The following is an 18,191-nucleotide window of genomic DNA, read 5'->3' as shown; positions in this document are numbered from 1 at the left end:
TCGCTTCAGAATTTTATCTTCTATCTCCATGTGCAGTATTTTCAACCGATTTCTTTGCTAACACACGTCATATTGTAACTGCATAAACATGCTTCCAGAAATCGGGATTATCATCAGTATCCAGTGGTCATAGATCATCTCCGTGGGAGCACCTAAAAACTATATTAGTGACCCGTTCAGTACTACTTAGTAACATTCCGAAGTTGGCCCAGTTTTTGCCAGTTCCAGTTATTTCGACAACCCCTTGTACCTACATATGCAAAAGTCGTCAAATGGCAAAAAAAAGCTTAATAACTGTAGAAGTGCTCAAAAGAACACTAAGCTGAGAAGCAGCCTCTGTATCAGGTGGGCCGTAAAGCCATAAAAAAAGAAGATGTTGTGATAATGATTTCAAGTTGATGATATATATTGTATTTTTTAACAAGTTGCACTCATTTTTGATTTGTTTTTAAACTTAGAACTTTACGACACATTTTTCACTGTAGAACTGTAGAAAAGTGGTGTATGTGAACATGATTGAAAATGTGAAATTTTGTCCTGCTTTGGAACAAAATACATCTGGTAACATTACAGATGTACAATCATTTTTGAAAAGAAAACTTTTCAATTGTCACTCGATGCTCAAATTTTGAATATGTTTCATGTGACACGAAACAAAACAAATCTTTGCTTTGCTAGAAAGTTACAATTTCTGTATTCCTTACCTTATATCCTAGATGACCAAGGCACTTGCAGTGATCTGTTCAACGGGACTAGAAACCGTTGCGTTTGTTTCACTTCCGGATAATGTTGCACTTCCGATCGACGCTCACTTAACGAACGTATACCCACTGTAGTAAATACGACTCCTGTTTTGACTGATGTCAATGCGCATTGATAGCTTAGAATTCAAGTTTTCTTCTGGATTGCGTTATCGTTACTTTTCACTCAAGATAAACGTTGACATCGATAAATCTGGCAAACACCTAAGCCCAGATCCGACACATCAAAGACTGACAGGAAAAAACAAGTTTCCACCGCACTCACGATGGGAGATTTAAATTTTTCCATGCGGTTACTCCACACCGATGTCAACTCACGCATCACTCGCACGTACGCACACAAAATTTTGCACCCAGATACTAGCGCGTGCCTCGCTTCTTTGACGCAATCGCGTACGACTCGCGGTATCCTTTTAAAAATTTAAAAGGCTTCTTTTTCCGAAACTTTCCACCACTCTCTCGCTCGACCGCCTTGTGGCATCATCTTGCCATTGCGGTGGTCTATGTACAACTAGTATTCCTGCCGTCTTGAAGAAATTCACCCCACCGACGAAAGTGAATGCTATCCTTACAATCTTCTCCTGAAATTGTATAAGAACAGAAAGCTTACTCATACAGAAAGGAACACAGGTTCCCGTACGCTTCCCTCTATATACAAAACCAACGCACAAAAAATCCTTCAGAAAGAAACAGGATAAGACACAAAAATTCCGTTACTCGCGTCTTCTTACATGCTTACGAGTTCAACCGGAACGAAACGCAGCCTTCTTGTATTGGTGCGTCGAGATTTCTTTCATCTATCTAAACTTCTTCCCATCTCCCTTCCAAGGTCTCGCCAAGACTTCCCCCTCGTTTCTTCTTTGTACTAAAAAAATCCAACTCGCGCATATCCTTTTTGTGCTTCCGTCGTCTTCAGATTCGCCCTATTTGTTCGTGTGCGTGCGCGAGTGCTAAATCTTGGCTCCGCCTCTTTTTACCTCAGGATTTTTCTGACGATTTTGCGCCTCCACCGTCGTCGACGGTTTGCGAGTAACGTTATTTTTTACCGCGACGTGAATTCATGCAAAGATGACGGGCCAGGGGAAGCAGTGCTGTCTTGAAGGTTACAGTGTTGTCAGGTGGTACGATTTAAATTTCAATATCTACCTTAATATATCGCCAAAATAGTGCTGATTGCACACTAAGTTGAGGAGCAGGCTTTGTCCCAGTGAGGACGTAATGCGAGGAAGATGAAAAAGAGGTAGAACAAGGAGAAGAAGAAAAGCTGAAATATGCCGAAACGCTGATTTTACAACCTGTTTGTTTTGGGGCAGAACCGACCCTACAGCCAGTGATAAAACTTAGAACCGAAACTTTTGCACGACGACTTAAATAGCTGTTTCCATAATTTTAGATTTTTCGCCAAAATTTTGCACATTCTTTTCAGAGATTGATATTACAGTTCTAATGCCGTACCGGTTTAAAAATTCGATCAAATCACACCTTCGACACTAGACTGGATGTCCCGGGTCCGATCCATCTGATAAGTCGAGCCCTCTGTCACCATAGAAGATTCCGTTTCCATCCATGTCGATGGGCTGGATCAAATACACTGCCCAAAAAAGCTTTGCTGTCCCATATTGATTTTTGAACCAACACCTTTTTTCATTCATTCATTCATTTTCATTCATATTTTAAAATATACTTTTAACACACTTCGTTTGAAAATGTTGTGGAAAAGTTGTTGAAATTAATGAAATGAATTATGTTCAAGTTCATTTGTTTGCTGATCAATAGAAGCAAAATGTGTTATCTGTGCGGAGGTGCTGTATTAATACGGCGTGCAAAAATGTACTAGAAAACTATGAATATTGGTATGCAGCCATTCCATGAAAAACCGATCTAATGGGTCACCGAATTCCGTGAAAATTTGCTATTTCGTTCCTTATCCGAAATAAGGATACACGTGTTTTTGGATTTTTTGATTAGGGTGACGAAATGAAGTGACCAGAAAAATCGCAAATCAGCAAAATTTTTATTTAAAAAAAAATATAACTTTTGAACTGTTTTACCGATTTTCTATTTTCTTGGACAAAATAAAAGCTAAACATTTTGACTTAAAAAATATAAAATTTCACAAAAACTGTTTTTTTTACATGAAGATAAATAAAAAAATTCCATTTTTTCGTGTTATGAAGGCCTTGAGACCAAAGGGGCTATTGCTGTTTCAATGTTTTCGTGAAAGTTCAGAAAATTTTAGCCTTACTGTCAAATTTTCAACGATGTATGTTTTTTAGTTTTTGAGATATATTTTTTTGAAAATAAAATATCAGTAATTTTTCATCGGCACACTGCAGGTCTCAGCGCATTAGATTTTTTATTTTCATTTATTTTATTTTACATATAAAAATTTATAACTTTTGATCAGCCTTATCTTTTTTATAGAATAAAAGCTTAAGATATCAACTTTTCAAAAAAAATATTAAATCCTGAAAAAAATTAAATAAAAATATATAAAAATTTTCTAAAAGAAACAAGAAAATTCTAATGCTTGATTGTACTTATCAGCTTTATCAGCTTTCCCATTTCATGTTAAAATGTTACCTGCTACAACTAGACTTTCATCACTGAATCGTACGTGACCTAGAAATCAATAACCAGAATTCTATAAAAATGAAATACAGGTAAATGCAGGTATAGAGCTTAGAAGAGTACTTGTGATGTTGAGTAGTATTTTTTGGGGATTTGTTTGAAGTTTTTGTTAATCTTTGTTAATCTTGGAAGTCTTTGTTAATCTTGGAAAATCAACTTCAGCATCATATTCTGTAAATGCATAATTAATTATCGCACATTACAGCAACATTATATTCAAATTTATTTTTTAGATTTGATTTAATTAAACTATGCTTACTGGTTTTAGCCATGTAAAATCATACTTAAGCCACTCTGGTAAGTTGAATCAGTTATAAATATTTCTAATTTAAACAACGGGAACAATTGTATACTAGTTGAGAACAGTTTGTCTAATTTTTAAAGTTGTTTTATAGGTTTTTCCGAAGCTATTGCGTAATTTTAATAAAGTGGAAAAGTGGTACAATTTTTGTTCTGCTGTGTGTGCTGATTTTTCTAAATTTTCTGTGAATGGTAGCTTGACGGTAAATCATTTAAAAAAAACTTTAAATTGTCTCTAAATAACTGACTTTTAGTTAGATAAATATTATTTGATAATCCCACGTGCATGTTCATGATGAGTAGCTCTTGTAAAACTTTAAGAAACAGAGACGATTCTGTTGAATGTTCGCAATTCGTAATCAATACTAGTTAGTTTGGCCTAATGGCACCTGTTTGCCGGGGCGAGAATGGGCCAATTTTCATGCGATTGCCATTCAACGGAAAAAGGTAGAATTTAAAATATTCATATGCATTAGCCATTTTCGTATCCTTATATTCAGAAGAACATTTCAAGTCAAATAACGAAAGTTGATTAAAAACAATCAGGACATACTGTTTTGACTCAGTTTCCAAACACTTAAGGCTGACAGTGACTTTGAATGCTCGTAATAACGATGAATCAGCAGATATTTGTGGAAAATTCAATTTGTTCAATATATTCAAATGTAACCTATTGATTGTGCTGATTTATTTATTTCAGCAAAAATTTTGGAAGAGGGAAAAACCCCTTTGAGTGATTTCGTTACGAAATCCTTCTCAAAGAGGCACAAAACCTCTTCATCTTTTCATATAACTTTACAAAACAAATTAAAAATGAACTTAAAACTAAAGGCTCATACGGCAAACATATGACCATAGCAGAGCCACAAACTGCAACATGGATCCATTGTAAAATGTATGGGTTGACTTCCAAAACAGGATGAGAGAGGGGGTCTGCCAAAAAAGAATCCATCTTCATATCTGCAAATAAAAATAAAGAAAAAAAAAACGCACGGAAAACACGAGTATCAAACAAAATATGAGATTTCATTCAAAAATCTAAATACGAGTTTGAATATATGATAACATCTTGTACCCAGTATATCCCGAATAGATACAGGCCATAATTTATTATATTATTAAAAAGTTTATTCCTCGGTAAAATGAACTTAGAACATTGAAGTACAATGTGATCAATGTCTTCATAAGATTCACCACATTCACATAAATTTGAATCCACAATATTGATACGATATAAATGATTGTTACAAATGTAATGATTTGAAATCAATCGCGAAAATGAAAAAATAAAGTTTCTGATTCCTGGTATATCTCTAAACCAAGGAAAATGACTGACTTTTGGGAAAATTGAATGACACCATCTTCCTTTATTACTGGAGTTCCAACAAGTTTGCCAATTACCAAGGGAATGTATTTTCAATTTAGTATAATGTTCGGACGGAAAAATATCACGATATACCCCGAACAACACCAAGTTTAGCCAATGAGTCAGCCTGCTCATTACCATATATTCTACAATGAGCAGGGATTCACACCAATTTAATGATAAATCCTTGGCTATGCAAATCAAATAATATTTTTCCATCATGAATAAAATATGATGAGATTTGAAATTGAAAGAGATAGTACTCAAAGCACGAAGACAACTCAAGCTATCAGAACATACAATGTAAACATTTGGTGGGCAATCCTTTATCACGTTACAAGTAAAGTATAAAGCAATCAATTTTGCATTGATTATGGTACAAGGAGATTTTAATTTGATAATGATTGTGCTGATAAAATTAAGGATGAATCAATACCATTTAAAGGCAAAAGTTAGTTAAACAATACTTTGCTTCAAATGCCGAACACTGTCCTTATTTGGTCTCATATTCCGCACACCTTGATCCGAATTCCGAACAGCACAAACAAATTAGTACCCAAATTAGGGATTTTAAAAATAAATTTACCGTTTTGACTCATCTTCTGAACACTTAAGGCCAATGGTGACTTCTAATGCATCTGGTAGGCATGAATGTGTTCATTCTTTCTCATATTCCGAACCCCTTGATTCAAATTCCAAACAGCACGATTAAATCGTAAAGGATATTCACATGCTTCAAAATGATACCCAATGGTGCATCATTATCAATTTGTAAACCAGCCAAGTAACCATCTGCAAAGCATTCATAACATGTGATGTTCAAGCATCTCACCTGAAAATTTGAGTTTATTTTCTTCGAGAAAATCAGAAGTTACAGTGATTTGTATATTTAACATTATTTCTATGAAGTTTAAATTAGAGCTTATTTAGATGACTTTGTTATATCAATGTACATGATTTATAAACAAAAATGTCCATAGAATTGACACTCGTCATTCAAAAGATAGAGTAGTCAAGCTTCTTCGCAGTTAGTTTGAGAATAATTTATCTAAAGACAACATTACTGTAGTACTTTGATGTTTTGGACCTATAATTAAGCACGATCAATGTTTTTGCCATTACTGAATGCAACAAATGCTTATCAATATGTAAATCAATGTGATTGAAGAGCGTAATTGATCGCCCGCTGTTGTTTCCCTGTTACTACAAGATCAACTATCCTTACAAAAAGAATCAAAGGATGCTACTTAGGATTAGCTGCACCACCCTCATTGTGTAAGTAAAGGAATTCTCATTCATTGTAATTAGCAATACCGGCATCGTCTGCGTTCGAATACAGGTCAATTTGGGTTATGGAAGAAATGTTTTCGTGTTACTATCTTTGAGGAAGCCATTGGAGTCCTCTGCACTTCCACGTGAAATCATTGGGAGTTTAGAAAATCTGAAAGGATTATATTACAGGATTCATCTGGGTAATCAAAATGCTTGATTACAAGAATCCTTGGAATCATCGCATTATTTTTACTGGTTACACCTCCCTCCATACATAGTGAAGTCAACATTATAATGAATAAAATATGACAACAAGCAATCCTTTCATATGTACAAAACATAACTGAAGACATACTATGACGACACCTGTGATGACGAACCATTCGAAGAATTTTCATGATGCGAATCGTGCAACATCAATGCAAAAAGTATCTATCAGTATCTAAAGGAAAAGTCGACACAGTGTGGAACAATTCAAGGATCTTGTATTTTTATGTTAAATTAAATCAAATATGAAGCTTGTTGAATTTAAATATTCTGCAAAATATGAAACAAGGTTTATTTCGACAAAAGTTGACTACTAACTATTTATTGAACAGATATATAAACCTATCCCATTCACTGTCACGAATAAAATGTGAATCATCATATTTAACCCATTTATAATAGCAGCATAAAACGATCTCACCAGTTGATAATCCATCCTCGACTGAGCAACAAGGAGCCACTTTCAAATTGTTCAGATTTACCAATACGCTTATATGAGCTGAAACACTGTCCAGTAAAACGCGCGAAAACGAAACAAATTTGTCAAAATCTAACCCATTTGCATGCGCTGTAACGAAGCACTGTCTTTCTCCAATGAAAGATATAAGTTTAATACAAATATGTTAAGTTAATTTGTGTCCGAAAGTTAAAATATGTTTTATAAAATGTGTGTTGCGAAGACTGTTTCAGACGATTGAAAAATATATTTTGAAGACAGGTCCAACACTTCAAAGTACTCCAGTTATGTTGTCTCTCGATAAAGTATTCTTGACTACTACAGTCAGTGACATAAATTAGAAACCAAATGCTGTTTTTCCATACAAATTGCCAAAGTTTGGGGTGCTGTATCTCAGCTTCTGATAGTCCGAATTGGCTGAAATTTGGATGACGAACTACGAATATTTGATGTTTTGCCTGTAAGGGAATTATTACACTGCAGTCATTTTACATAGAGCAGGCCTGCCCAACGTACGGCCTCATTTTGTGCGGCCCGCGAAGGGTTCGAAGATTTTTCTCATATTTGGCCCGTTGGCATAACAACATTCTTTAAATATTCAATGAATGAAGCCTGAACATAACTCATTGTCAAAAAAATAAATTTTCAAACAAAATTTCACTAAATCAAGGATCAAATTTTCACAGAACTTTGGAAGTAATTTTACCAACAGCTGGGCGTGATTTTAAACGTAATTTTCTAAAATCCTGGAAAAGGTTATCATATAACACCATGTAGGATTTTGACAGAATCTTAAGCGAAAAAATGATAGAGTATTGAGCAAGTTTGTTTTTATATACTAGTAAGCATTCACAACGTTTTCAAGAAAAGATTCCGGAATGACTTTTGGGTGAGATTCTGAAGGAATCCTAGATACGATTCTTATAGAATCCTGAAAATTCCAACCAAGTTTTTCGAAAATGCTTGTTCAGCGTTTTAAAATATTATGGACCATTCTGATAATACTAGGTCGGGTTCTGGAAAAATTCGGAGTGTGATTTTATAAAATCCTGGGCATTATTCTCATAGGGTTTTAAATTTCTGGTGTACTCAGATCTTTCGAATTATGCTGTAATTTATTTCATTATTTTTAAAGAGGCTTTCACGATATCTAGCAAGATGTTTGGAACATTTTGGAACTTAAGGCGACATCGAAGCTAAACCTCGAATTTTCAACAGCGCAAATATAGGGAACTAAACAACCATTCGAGCTGAAAATTTGGTCGAAATTTGTACTTTTGAAAATCCGAGCTTTGGTTTTGTCATACTGCATGCATATATTTAAGCGTCCAAAAATGTGGCCCGCCACACACTTTTTTCTGCAATTTGGCCCGCGGTTCAAAAAGGTTGGGCGGGCCTGACATAGAGTTTCAGAGGGTTGTTCAAAGACAAAAGTAAGTAACCGAGAGACTTTGTAATTTAATTCTAAAACGGTAAGTTGTGGGTTGTTGGTCTGTTCTACAAAGTTGTTCAATTTCAGAAGTCACAAAAAGTTTGAGTTTAGGTCAAGGGGTGTGACAAAATCTAAAAAACATAAATAATGTTTTTTGGACTTAAACAAATGAAAAACATTAGAAAAATGAGTAAACATGTGTTTTTGGCCTGAATTAAAACGTGTGGCTCTAAATTTGGGAAGGGCCTTAAGGACCCTATTTTTATGAGTGATTTACTTGACTGTAATTGATAATAGCAATTTTACCAATATCTTGCGTGCATTATAGGCTGCTGAATCAGTTTTCGATAGAAGTTCGACCCTTCCAACTATTCAAATGTACTGTATGCATAGGCGCCAACTTGTGACATTGATTTTGTTTGCAATTGTGCGTTTTTGAAGGGGCTTGCCCTCCCTTCAAGTACGTCACAAACTACCGCCTATGCATACATTACATTTGAATAGCTTGAACTGGGTCTACAAGTACGACTGGTTTTATTACAAATTACAGTCACGTAAATCATTCCTAATTTATTTATTTATTTATTTATTTACATCATAAAAATAATAACACAAATAACCTTCTAATGGTTTTCAAAGTATATGCTACTATGCGACAATATTGCTAATGTACTAGACTAACTATTATAAAATAGCTCAATATTATTTTTGAATGAAGAATAATTCCTCGCACTCCTGCAGTTTCTAGGTAGTTTATCCCAAGCACTAATTGCTCTGTGTCGGAACGAAAGTTTTAAATTGCCAGAGGCACTTCTGGGTACAACTAATAATGGTGTTCTTGGTGATCTGGTATACGAGAAGTAATTTTCAAGTAATTTTAAGTAAATTTTCAAATTATTGTGGGTTATCGATAATTCAGAAAATATTTTTAAATGTACACAATAGCTATTGTATTAAGATTTAATACTAATTTCTTATTATCAAAATCCAGAGTGTTTTGAACTAATTTTTAATTACAATATAAAAAAGGCTATTTTTTGGACTTTTTGAAGGTTTAAATCTGACGCATCTCTGATATTCAAATCCATTTTTAAATCAAATGTTTTCAAAACCTGATTTTCCGCTAAATTTTTCAAAATTTGTTTCTAAAATGATTTGTACTATACGAATTAATAAGAATGAATGCAACCGTAATATCAAAATGGTTGCAGTAGATTTTTTTTTCGTAAAGAGCTAGATGCCATTACAAGAAATATTAGCTCCCTAACATCAATAAACTCCTTATATACTTATGTGCTGGCGATCCAAAACAAGTTGTGTATTTAAATGAATATCTTTTATCTATGAGTCATCATTCCGACCTTGAAGAATCTCAAATTACGATCATTCTAAAAACTCACTTGATATAAAAAAAACAAGATACATTTTGTGGTTGACATTCATCAAGTGTTGTATATCATAACTTTACAATGACCATGACTAAAGATATAACGCTCTTCTAAGGTAAAATAGTCCTGGAAATAATTAAGTTTAGAATTGATTTTCCTCCAGATGTGTGTCCTCTAAAGGTTATAGTTAATTATTTTCAAATATTCCCGTGTTAGCTTTTTCGCCTCCCCCCCCCCCCCCCCGAATTCTGTTTTACAAATTTTCGCCCCCTTGAGTTTGAAAATCGCCCCCCAGAGGGCGAATTTGCCCACTTTGGGAATCACTTTAGTCAAATCGCCTATGTTATGGTCACTTCTCATTGCTTTCGGTAAATGAATAAGCGGCCTTCCTTGATTTAACGGGGCTTGATCTAGATTATATGAATTTGATTCAACTGTTTGTGAAGTGTATCAACGTGCGAATTTGACAGATTTGGAAGAAAAAATACATTTGGAAGGAAAAATAAATGAGTTTGACGATTTGGAAGGAAAATACACGAACGAACATCTATTTTTCCTTCCATATCGTCATTTTTTTTCGCTTCAGCGGATAAGTTTTACCAGTTTAGTACCGTTTTGTCTCAAATTCCAAACAGACTCATATTTCGAACACTCGGTTTTTGTAATGTTTCGCTGAAATATATCATCAAATTACCAGGAAATACCAGTCAATTACAATTTAATTTTACTATCTTCCAATCCATTTTATACTTCGGGAGTAGTGATGATTCTCTTATTTGAGACCCGTAAAACTAGCTCAGATAAATTTGTTTGCGAAATTATTCATTTGAGTACGATTTATTCGGGCTGTTCGGAATTTGAATCAAGATATTCGGAATATGAGACAGAATGAACGAAGTGTTCAAAATTTGAAGCAAAGTGTTGATCCATCCTTTTACGTAAAAACTATACTAAACAAGTTCAAATAAATATTTCTATCACTAAACCAACAGCTAACAGTAAGACATTATGAAAAAACTTAAATTTTCATAATTTAAGCTAATTTATGCCTACCAAGTGTATTTAAAATTACTATTGGCCTTAAGTGTTCGGAATAAGAGTCAAAACAGTAATCATATTAGCGGCACTATAAATGACATATTGAACCCCCAAAAATCCATTCCTTACATTGAAAAAAAGAAATTAGTTCCTAATGCAGTTCTACTTGATCCAAATTAGAAACCCATCTGGCCGCACTGTCCCATCCAAGACGCCGAGATTCTTTTCCGCACTCACGCCGGCATCTTATTTTCCAGTTTCGCGTCGCCACGGTTCTGTAAGAAAAAGGCGCAACTGCGAACCAACGACGGAGGTGTGTGGGCACAGGGAAGCGGTTTACATCCTTCGCCGGCAAAAGGATCTTTTCGGCATGTACGCGCACACTCTCTCTCGCTTGTTGGTTGTTGGTAGACGTATAGCGTGAACCAGCTCGCGAGCGGTGCATGTGTTGGTACCCTACCAACAACTGTAAGGTGTGTATAGTCAACTGCGAGCACCCAATCGCAAAAGAAAGCGAACGCAAAAAAGGCTTTGACTTTTTTCATGCTGGGGAAAAGATTCGAAGGACTCGCACATGCCATGAAAAACGAACCTTAAAAGTGTGCCGTACTGCCGAAGAAAACGCGTGCTATGTCCTACGCTTATGTACTATTCGGGACCAAATTAAGGACGTAAGACGCGCTCCAATACCAAGACCGGTGAATGGGTTGCGTTTTTTCAGCAACGAAGGAGTTGTTGCCGTGACGGTATTAAATGGGAAGTTTTTCGGGTGATTTTTCCTCGCCGACGAGGAGGAAAATCTTTTACGTTTTCTTAACCGAAAAAGGATTCTTTCTTCGAGCTCGATAACGGCTGGCATGTATGTGTGTCGATGTGGCGAAATTCGTTTGCAGAACCGTAATTTTTGACTTGACACAATGAAGGGTGTTATTAGTCAAACGAGTCCAACCGTAAACGGTCACGTTTAAGAAGCGGGATTTTTTTTGGCATACAATAAAAAAAACAAATCTAGTGAGATGGTCGCTCATAACGGTCAAATTTGACCGTTGAAACGTACAATGGTTAGCATCATTAGCTGTTGGAAAACCGTTAGATTTAGATCATGTGCAGTCGGTCGATGTAAGTGCCTTTCAATAGCTATAGTAAATATTTGAAATAACAACTTGAGTAAGTCCATTTCCTTCAATTACAACTAACTTATAGTGACACCATAGAAACATATCTGACCCAATATGGCACGCGTCGTTCTGAAGTAACCGACAACAAGTACTCTCCAGTCTCAGCTAAATAGAGGGGTGAGTTTTTCACCTTCTCTCGACTGAAACAGATCCTACTCGGATGGTCAGTGTCCGAGTCTAACTGTTGCCGGCCGAACGATGGGCAAGGACGATTGTCCTTCTGCTGATGATGATTGTGACGAAGAAGACGACGATGATGGTGATGATGATTATCGTCGTCCAGCTGAGGATATAATCGTTTGGAACCTAATTGGGGTGATCCATTATTGAGGTAGATTTAGTATTGACCATGCAAGTGATGGGTGAGGATGTTCTTTTGGTCGAACTGGAAGGATTGGAAATAATATACGTTGATATAGATGTGTCAGTCACAATGTGCTAGAAGTTATAAAATTGGGCAATGGTTATCACGCGATTATTAATTGGTGTATTTGAAAGTGATGTATAAACATATTAGATATCCATGGTAAAAAATGGACTGATTTTCTTATTGGATTAAAGCAGTGAAGTGTTCTAAGCGTGAAAATGTAACGGATGTGCAGAAGATTACACAGAAAAAGGTTTTAACTATTATAAATCAACTTGGACGCAAAAGCATAACAGCAAAATAGTTTTAATTATAAGGAATATTGTATTGAACCAATCTTTGTAATTTCATTATAATTTTGGTGGACTTCGGTAGACTTAACACGTTGCGACTGTCATTTTTGCAGTAAATTAATCCAGTATACAGTATTGGACAAAACATTTGCACCTTTTTCGATTTTCCATACAAAATGGTCAACTTTGGTAAGCTAGACCTCAGTTATTCATGGGTAGATTTGAATGAAATTTTCACAGAACATCAGACATAACTTGAATTTCAACATATATTTTTAAAGTTTTTTTCCAATCACGAGTTTAAAAGTAATAACGATTCCACTAAAGTGTAATTTTCATCGAAAAATTCAAAACTATTTATCTGAAAATCTAATAGCCCTACAGAAAAAATGTTTTCAGCAAACTTGTTCGTCTCGTCAAAACCTACAACTTTGCTGAAGATATCATGAAGCTATTTCCTCAATTTGTTTAATTATGCCAATTATAAAAAGTCGTCAAAAACTTCACTTTGGATAAATCGTTATTGCTTTTAAACTCGTAGTTGGAAAAATCACTCAAAAATATATGTTGAAATTCAAGTCATTTCAGAAGAATTGTAAAAAATTAATTCAAATCGTTCCATAAATGACTCAGATCGAATCCACTAAAGTTGACCATTTTATATGGAAAATCGAAAAAGTTGCAAATGTTTTGTCCAATACTGTACCTACAAAAAGAAAAATGCATTCGTTTTCCGAAGCGTCATCTCTGGAACTGTGGTCTTGGTCATTTAAATAAATTGCATAAAAGTGCCAATGATAAGTTAGCTATTTGTATCATTTTTTTACCAAAATCCTTCTAATGTGTATATGAATATAAACATTATGGAACGGTTTGTGTGATTGATGTCCAGAGCAACTTTGAGAACATAAGTTTTTTTATTTTGTTTTTTTTTTTACAGTGTTTGCAGAAACTGAAAAGATATCGCAACAGCTTTGGAGTGTATATAATAAGCTTGAGCCTTAAGGATTAACTGGATCTACGGCAGTGATCAGTTCTAATTTCGATGAGATTCGATGATTGGCAAAGTGATTTGGCATACACATTAAAAGGAGGGTAGTCTGGACATCATGAAGTTGTATTCATCAGTTGTTATAAATACCACTCGGATGGTAAGCCGCAAACACAATAAATCCACAAATAAATATTCTAGATAAGTGATGCTCATCCTGCAGCTCGCGGGCTGAAGCCTAAGAATGCAAACCGTGGAACACTTTTGAATCAATACGAATTAATAATCAAAATTAAAAAATGGAATGTTCAAAAATCTTTATTCCAATCATAAATTTGAAATTACCATGAGTGTTCATTGTTTTACTGAAACATGTATTCTTATTAAAAATTCAACAAAAATTAATAACACTTTGTGATTTTTGAATCAGGAAGGAAAAAATGGTGTTCTACAAAAAGTACACAATATTTTGCACGCACTACCAGAAGAAAAGAGGATGCATTTTTCGTCTGATAGCGCGAAAATAAAAACACAATCAATTCCAGCAATACTTGTATTTTTATACATTTTGGAATTATATTTGCATTCAAACTGTAGCGAATGATTGTAGAACATTTGTCAATGACTATGATAATGTAAAAATCCAAAATTAACACATTATTTAAAAAAAACTGAAAACTAATCCTGTATCTAAAGCTGGTTCTTATATACAAATCGTGGGATAATTTTTTCAGTCGTTGTTGAAATAAATTATTTTTAAATGTATCTACCCACATACAGCCAAAACAAAAAATTGAAATTCTTACTAGATAAGGAAGATTCTGATATTTTTCCTAAATTAATCCACAGCGCTTCTATAAATTTAATACCTGAATGTATTAAACATGAAATATTGAAAGAACTGTAAACAGAAGGGATGAATAAAATCCGTTGAAAGTTGTTCTGGGAATGTCAATAATTATTTGCATATTTTAAAATAGACACCCCCGTTTCCTGGAAAAAAATCTTTTTTATTTGGAATTTTGGAAAATTAGCTAATTATCAAGAATTTCAACATTTATTAACTTGTTGATAAAACATTTTTTGTGGTATAATTTGACTGTTTAACTTTACAATTCCGTCTTATAAATAAATAAATTATTACAATATCAATGTTTTGAATTTCAGCTCATTAAGGTCAGCCCAGATATCGGTAGCGGTAAACGCGCAGCTATTCAGCATGACCATGCTGAGGGTCGTGGGTTCGAATCCCACTGGTCGAGGATCTTTTCGTAAAGGAAATTTTCTCGATTCCCAGGGCCTAGAGTATCTTCGTACCTTCCACACGATATACACATGCAAAAATGGTCAATCGGCATAGAAAGCTCTCAGTTAATAACTATGGAAGTGCTCATAAGAACACTAATCTGAGAAGCAGGCTTTGTCCCAGTGGGGACGTAACGCCAGAAAGAAGAAGAAGAAGAAGAAGGTCAGCCAAATATGCATTTTCGCACATTTCCCCCCATGCGACCCGCCGCACAGTAGCGCATGGCCGGACAAAACCTCAAAAATTCATGTTCTTAAAATCACTTGTTAATATTTTCTCTAGACTTCTATACTATTGAGTGACGATTTCATAAAATTTGAGATTGATCCGTTTTGTTTTCGATTTTTGGCAGCATCGTAAGTGCGTCAGTAAAATTGGACTGTTTGAAATTTATCAAATATGGTTCAGCTAGCAAACTTCAAACAGATGTATCTGAACGAAATCATAAGCAATTTAAGCTCAATAGGCTGCATTTGAAAGCGTAGTCTTAAGCTTTTGAATTGGCTGTAATGACATAATTGTTAACACATTAAGTTTTTGTTCGTAGCAAAAAATGTTTTTCGCAATCTTTATCCAAAATTTTCCAAAACTTCGTCCGTTTTATGTGAAGTGCTTCGAGAAAAAGAGTCACTTTCTATGAAGCAGCAAATCATCCATACTTTCCGACGTGAAATAGTTTTTCTTGCCCTTTTTTTGCGAAAATTACAATTTTGTTTTTCATTATTCTATTTCATCATTTCGATCTGTATAATGTGTCGTAACTCGTTTTAAACTTAACTGAAATTACTACAAGGATCTTAAATATGTATCTATTGTTTAGGTTTATGCACAAATATCTGCATTACAAACATAGTCTTTTTATTAGATATGATGAAAAAACATAATTTGGACAAATTTCACTAGAAAATCGAATTTTTAATTTGACAGCTATTTCCAACGTAGTGATATCAGGTATTCAAGATAGTCAATAGAAAAGCGTTCTCAAGAGATTTGGGAAGTATTTAAGGTTTTGTCCGACCTTTGTGCGCCGCTTTGATTGAAAATCATGATTTGGCCCGCAATGTGTTGCAGCTTGAGCACCACTGTTCTAGATCATCTAAAATATTCTGAAGATAAAGTTTTCACTCATCTCTTAATACTCTTCCGTACTCAAAAGGCATCTGTCTGACTTCAAAACTAAGATAACAACCTACAAGTCTTCAAGTTCCCTAACAATATTTATATTGGGGCCCAGATAGCCGTAGCGGTAAACGCGCAGCTATTCAGCAAGACCAAGCTGAGGGTCGTGGGTTCGAATCCCACCGGTCGAGGATCTTTTCGGGTTGGAAATTTTCTCGACTTCCCAGGGCATAGAGTATCTTCGTACCTGCCACACGATATACACATGCAAAAATGGTCAATTGGCATAGTAAGCTCTCAGTTAATAACTGTGGAAGTGCTCATAAGAACACTAAGCTGAGAAGCAGGCTTTGTCCCAGTTGGGACGTAACGCCAGAAAGAAGAAGAAGAAGAAGAACAATATTTATTCATTCTATTCGTCTTATGCTTATCTGCTGTAATCCTTAAAACTTTGCTGAGCATTGGACATTTATTTGCTGGGCAGGTAAACCTTGTAGGGGAGCAGAAGACAATTGTGTTAACTCAAATTATACATAGTTTAAATTCCGTAAAAATTTCGGATATTCGAACCCAGGATAAGTATAAATGAAGGTCTACTAGAGATTTCTCGCATAACTTATGATCTCGCCCTTAAAGTCATTGGTAACCGAGCGTGTAGCTTGTTGGTTTTAAGCAATTGAATTGACCAAAATTAAAACTATCATCACTGGGAGACAGAGGAGGATCTTCCCTTCATCGTATCATTATTAAATATTGTGTAAATCCATTTGTTTGCTTTTAGGGCATGATCATAAATTAAGCGAGATTTGTGCAAATATTACGTTAATTACGTTATGTCAGCCAGCAGTAAGCAATGGTCAGAGGGGAATGAACTCATCCACAACCTTAAATGAATCTCCACCGCTTCCTAGAAGGGCCCTGTCGCTCTCGGTTTCCACTTCATATACCGTAATCTGGGGTAACATTGATCATTTTTTTTGAAAATTTCTTAAATGTTTCGTTTGAAAAGGAAAATGTTGCCAATTTCATATTCTTAAAACAAGTATTGCCACCCATAGCTCGTGACTGTATACTGTGTTTTGTTTTTTGAAAGATTTAAGCATGTTTCAAAAAATGTTTTTTGCGACTTTTTGATTTAGCTTATAGGATAACATTGATCACTCATGTAAATAACGTTCGGTTATATTGAAAATGTCGTTACTTACTTAAATTATGATCCCTGATGCCGAATATGAAGCCCAAACGCTTACAGGTCATTTACTTTTTGAGTTATTATAAAATTAAAAACTCCTCAAACTGCAGAATACGCCTAAATGTAGACAATTGCCTAAGGGAATTCTTCATTATTAACAGAAATTCGTTAATGTTGCCTAATTGAGCACACTTATGAAAGTTTTCACAACGGAATTGTTTTTGGCGATGCCATTTTTTGTGAGAACCGCATTTTTCTTGTTCGTTTGCAAAACTTATGTGAGACATGAATCTACGGTAGTGTCATCTTTAACCATTGAAATCAATGTTTCTAAAAGTAGACAAATTTACGCATGAGGTAGACACAATTTTTGCAAAAATCTTCACTTTCATTAGCTCATGAATATGAGAAAGAGAAGCACCATTCATGATTTGGAAATGTTCCATCAATAAATGCTGATACGAACTTTTGATGAGATGAGTCATTCCGAACAATGTTACCCCGCTGATCAAAGATACCCCGGATTACGGTACCTACTTTGTCTTCGACGCATTCACAACCAATTCTATTTTTGTTGTTTCGCGCTTAAGGCGAAAAAACAGATTTGCTATCGTTGCATCCGAGTAACACAATTGCTACAACTGAGGCATATGATCTACCATATGATACTTAATCGATTGGTCACCAGCTGGTGGTGACCAATCGATAAGGTTTTCAACTCAAACGGATGTTTGGTTCTCCAGATCCGTGCTCTTGAATATTTGAGCTATGGCTTCGATTCACTTTCACCTTAAATTTTATTATAACATTCTAAAAATCATCGAAACAATCAA

General features: G+C 34.9%; 1 protein-coding gene across 1 annotated transcript in view; it reads right to left on the bottom strand.

The window, feature by feature from the left end:
- Nucleotides 1-1,231, bottom strand: part of LOC5577144 (peroxisomal targeting signal 2 receptor) — a 68,193-nt gene extending 66,962 nt beyond the window's left edge. The window contains exon 1 of the mRNA XM_021843532.1: nt 705-1,231. The gene's annotated coding sequence lies outside the window, so the exon portion shown is untranslated. The remainder of the gene's footprint in view (nt 1-704) is intronic.
- Between the last annotated feature and the right edge of the window lie 16,960 nt (nt 1,232-18,191).

Source organism: Aedes aegypti, chromosome 2 (assembly GCF_002204515.2).
Source record: "Aedes aegypti strain LVP_AGWG chromosome 2, AaegL5.0 Primary Assembly, whole genome shotgun sequence".
Taxonomy (NCBI): domain Eukaryota; kingdom Metazoa; phylum Arthropoda; class Insecta; order Diptera; family Culicidae; genus Aedes; species Aedes aegypti.
Note: the sequence above shows the minus strand (reverse complement) of the source record. Positions and strands in the feature narration are given on the sequence as shown.